Source organism: Diachasmimorpha longicaudata, unplaced genomic scaffold, assembly GCF_034640455.1.
Source record: "Diachasmimorpha longicaudata isolate KC_UGA_2023 unplaced genomic scaffold, iyDiaLong2 ctg00000149.1, whole genome shotgun sequence".
NCBI classification, from domain to species: Eukaryota; Metazoa; Arthropoda; class Insecta; order Hymenoptera; family Braconidae; genus Diachasmimorpha; species Diachasmimorpha longicaudata.
This window is the reverse complement of record NW_026973956.1, coordinates 22501-27500: the sequence shown is the minus strand read 5'-3', so window position 1 is coordinate 27500 and position 5000 is coordinate 22501. Positions and strand designations below refer to the sequence as shown.

The 5000-nt window shown below is 57.6% G+C and overlaps 1 pseudogene; it reads right to left on the bottom strand.

The window, feature by feature from the left end:
- Positions 1-5000, bottom strand: part of LOC135172064 (large subunit ribosomal RNA) — a 9401-nt pseudogene that overhangs the window by 2126 nt on the left and 2275 nt on the right.

The following is a 5000-nucleotide window of genomic DNA, read 5'->3' as shown; positions in this document are numbered from 1 at the left end:
TCTGTTTTTATTTCCTCAACGGCCTCGATCGGGCGGCCGTTGTTACCAACGCGCGGATTCGCGGGGTCTATGTCAACATCTCCTATTCTGACCGGAATGCCTTTCTTGGCTTGGTAGCGCGCTGCTCTTTCCCTCAAGAATAGGTCCACAGGAAGCACCCCCGCCGCTGCGCAGAGTGCTTCGTGTGAAGCCGTCCTATACGCGCCAGTCACTGTCAGCAGCGCGCTCCTCTGCGCGGTACGGAGTTTCTTCATGTCGTACGGTGTGCACCGGTCCACCCACCCGTGGGCTGCATACGACGCGACAGCCTGAAAAACGCCCTGAAATACTAACTTAACCGATCGGTATCGGAGTCCCCAATGCTTGTGCATTAGGGCCGATAGCCGAGTGAAGAGGACCCTGGCTTTTTCCTGGATGTATCGTGTATGGGTCCGGACCCGCATGTTCCTATTAAAATGTACCCCGAGGTACCTGACGCTATCCTTAAACTGAACCTTCTCCCCGGAGAGCCTAATCTCGGGTGGGCGGATATCCAGCACCGGTTTCACGCGTCGGCGTGTCCTTCGCGCCCGATCCCACCTGTACCGCACCAGCGGCGCTCTCTTCTGCGAGTTGCATGACAGGACAATTGCCTCTGTCTTGCTCCTCGACAGTTCGAGCTTCGCTGACGCGCACCACGACGCGATGTGTTCGGCGACGGCTCGGCCTATCCTCTCTATTTCCTTACGCGAGTCGGCCGATACGACCGCGATAAGGTCGTCCGCGTAGGCGACTTCGATGTCACCAAAATTCTGCTCGATGCTCTTGAGGAGGGCATCGAACATGAGATTCCAGCAAGCGGGGCCGAGGACTGATCCTTGCGGACAGCCCCGGGTGGCCGGCTTGGAAACCTCTTGGTCGCTCCAGGCGATCTTGACAGTCCGATTGTCGAAGTAGCTCCGGAGCACTTCAAAGACATTCTTCGGGCAGTCTCGATCCGCCAAAGACTGGAGGACTAGGGGCCACCACACGTTGTCAAAGGCTCCTGAGATATCGAATAGGAGTCCAATGACGTACCTCTTGTCGTTACCGCGCTCGACTAATTCACGCAACTCTACTATCGCGTCTTCCGTGGATCGTCCAGGCAGGAAGCCATATTGACGTCCTGATATTTTGTCCTCAGTAAGGACTTTCGCCGTAAGGATCCCGTGCAGGACCCTTTCGAAAAATTTCCCGACAACCGACAAGAGGCAAATGGGACGGTAGGATTTGGGGTCGGACACATCCTTGTGAACTCCTTTGAGGAGAGCACGAAGTGTGCCGACTTTCCAAACGGTGGGGAAAACACCGTGCTTAAGGCAGGCGTTGAAGAGTCGCGTGAAGATGTGAGGCATCCTCATGACCGCGACTTTCAGGACCCTAACTTCAACTAAATCGCATCCTGGGGCTTTGTCATTCTTAAGGGTCTTGACAAGACCCTTAAGTTGGTCGTCCGTCAAGTCTCGTGCGTCCTCTGTCTGGACCGTTAAGTTCCTCACGCGTTCACGGATGTCAGTCTGTTCGGGTGTGTCTTCGTTGGGGTCATCGTCAGGTACGTGTGTGTCCAACAGTACCTCAGCAGTCTCACGCATTGTAAGTGTCGTGCCATTCGCGGTTCTAAGTGTGCTGAGTACCGTGCCTACACGTAATTTATCAGCCGCGTATTTATAATGGAAGCCCCAGGGATTCGCATTACTTTCGGTCGTTATGTAACCGCGCCAGCTATTTTCTTTAGTTGTCCTAAGTAGCCTGGTATACGACCGCAGGACTACACGATACCTATTCTGTTTAATTTTCCGCGCGTCAGGGTTAGTCTCCCTTCGGTAGCCGTTTCGGAGACGACTGACCAGTTTGCGTTTGCTGGTCAGCTCCTCGGTCCACCACGGATTCGCTCGACGATAATGTCTGCGGCGCGGCATCGAATCTTGGCAGGCTTTGGTGAGTACGTCACCCAGTACTTCTGCCATTCTCTCAACATCCGCTGTAGAATCCAGCGGATGGTCCACGAGTTTCTCACGGGCCTCCTCATCGAGGGTCGCCTCGAACTTTTCCCAGTCGGCCCGACGAACGTTGAACCGCATGGTAGAGCCCTCGCCGACTCCCGAGTTATTGACGCGCTTTGAGGAACTCCGGATCGCTAAACGAAAGAAAACCGACGTGTGGTCACCAGTGGACCACTCGTCCTCCAACCTCCATGCACGTATGAATTTATACATGCCAGGAGTGGCCAGTGTGACGTCGATGAACGACGTACCTGCGGCACTCCTGAAGGTTGGGCCCTGCCTAGCATCATTCGCGACGCGGAGACCGAAAGACTCGATGAGCTCACCCAGGAGGACACCACGGTCAGTGGTCCTGGGGCTCCAAAGGGAGTGTTGGGCGTTCGAATCGGCCGCCACCAGAACGCGGCGACCCCTGAGACAGCTGAGAACCTTTTCAAGCTGCCTCAGGTGGATTTCTATGTCGTCCGAGTATTGAAAATAACTGGAGACGACGAAGAAGGATCCACCGGGGACGCGGGCTTCAGCACAAACGCAATGTGCATTACTTAATTGGGACACGTAAGCAATCTCCACGATGGAGTTGCACGCAACGACGGCCGCCCACGGTCGTTCCGTTGAGCTCGCGGCAATACGCATTCCGACTCCTAGGCCGCGGATGGCCCAGGTGTTCGCCTCACGAATGGCATACGGCTCTTGGAGCAACAATATGTCCAGACGCTCTTTGCGAATTAACTGGAAGACCTCCCCGGTTACTGCAATTGAGCGGGACATGTTCAATTGCAGTATTCTAACGTCGCGTTGCGCGCCCGGTCCCTCGATCGCAGGGGTCCGGGGAGGATGACCTATTGGAACGGGGGGTACCGGTGAGCCTCCGGTCGCGACGCGATGACTATCGATCCTACTTAATCTAACTTGGCACTCGCGAACCCTACCTAATAATTGAGTGGACTCACCGGTCGAAGTTCTTGAAGATCCAGGCGTTGGCTGGCTCGGCTGCGCAGTCAACTCCTCTTCCGCTGCGACGTCCTCGTGAACAGCACGAAGGCTGGAACCTTTCCCTCGTCGGGAGGGCAGTACCCCGGCGCACGGCGGGCGACTACGAACCCTTGAGGGCACCACCCTCCTTGGGTCCCTCGATGTAGTCGCTGTAGCTGGTCCTCTGGCATGCTGGGAAGCGATGCGCAGACTTCGCCGCACGACGGACGCATTATCGTGCCCCCCCGGAGATCCGATTGGGGGCAGCTTAGACTCCGGAAATTTCTTGCAATAATGCTCTGCCATGGTTGAAGTTGACGAGACGGTCGCCGGCCGTGCCAAAAGGCAAGAGCTGAAAAGCTGAAAAGTAAAAGAAAAAGAATGAATAAGAAGATTAGGATTAGGTGGGACGATTCCCCGCGGCACCGAGCTGGGTAGCTCGAGACGCTGGGCGCCGTCCCTGGGAGGGGGCCTTCCGGTTCCCGCCGAGCTGGGGAGCTCGGATCGGGGCCCGGTGGAGGCGCTGAAGGAGTGCTCCGCCTCGACTCCCCTCGAAAGAGGAGCAGAGAGGGAGCAGACCCACAGAAAGGGGGAACCCACCCATCCCACCCGACGACCCACCCCGCGAACCGTCCCTTTCCCGAGGGATACCCACCCACTCCCCCTGACCCAACCCCCACGTGTGGCGTCGCGTTTTCGCCGGCCTCCACCGTTGCGGGAGGTTCCGACTACTAACACGTGGCTGGAACAAGATGCGAGAACCGCAATGTCCATGCCCTTCGCACTGCGAAGCAGCCAGTCCCCCCTCCCCCGCACCACCCCGCGAACCGTCCCTTTTCCGAGGGAAACCCACCCACTCCCCTGACCCAACCCCCACGTGTGGCGTCGCGTTTTCGCCGGCCTCCACCGTTGCGGGAGGTTCCGACTACTAACGCGTGGCTGGAACCACCTGCGAGAACCGCAGCGTCCATGCCCTTCGCACTGCGAAGCAGCCTGTCCCCCCGAACCCCCACCCGCGCGTGGAATTACCCGTCCGCCAACCGATTCCGCCCTCCACCCCGTGAAACCACCCCTCCACCAGCCGATTTCGCCCTCCCGCGCGTCTCCCGAAGTCCGGCCCACCCACCGTGACCAAATCCGCGACCCTCCCCCTCCAAACCCCCCAGTAAGTAGGTCTCGCGACCCTCCACCCGTCGATTTCGCCCTCCACCACGTGGACCCACCCCTCCACCACGTGGAACCACCCCTCCACCAGCCGATTTCGCCCTCCCTCGCGACCCAATTCGCGACCCCCCACCTCCGAAACCCCCCATGGGTACAGGGACTCACCCTGCACCCGCAACCCCCCTAGGTATAATTATTGAGACCCCCCAAAAGGGGGATCCCAATCCTTACACCAAGTTCGACTCAGGGACCGCGGGGTCGTCACACCCCGTGTGTAAGGGCGGTATTACCCGCCATTACACCCCCTGCGGGCAGTAGGTAGGGACAGCGAGAATCGTCGTTAATCCATTCATGCGCGTCACTAATTAGATGACGAGGCATTTGGCTACCTTAAGAGAGTCATAGTTACTCCCGCCGTTTACCCGCGCTTTTTTGAATTTCTTCACGTTGACATTCAGAGCACTGGGCAGAAATCACATTGCGTCATCACCCGCTAGGGCCATCGCAATGCTTTGTTTTAATTAGACAGTCGGATTCTCCTAGTCCGTGCCAGTTCTGAGCTGAGCGTTGAATGGCGGCCGAAGAGAACGACTACGACACGGTGAAGTATCACAGAAGCCTCGCAGCAAGGAAGATCCGTGGGAGGCCAAGGCACGGGACCGAGCTCGGATTCTGAAACATTACTGATCCATTCACCTCGCCCAGGCCCGGCACGTTAGCCAAACCCACTTCCCGACCAAGCCCGACACGCCCCGCTCCTCAGAGCCAATCCTTATTCCGAAGTTACGGATCCAATTTGCCGACTTCCCTTACCTACATTAATCTCTCGACTAGAGGCTC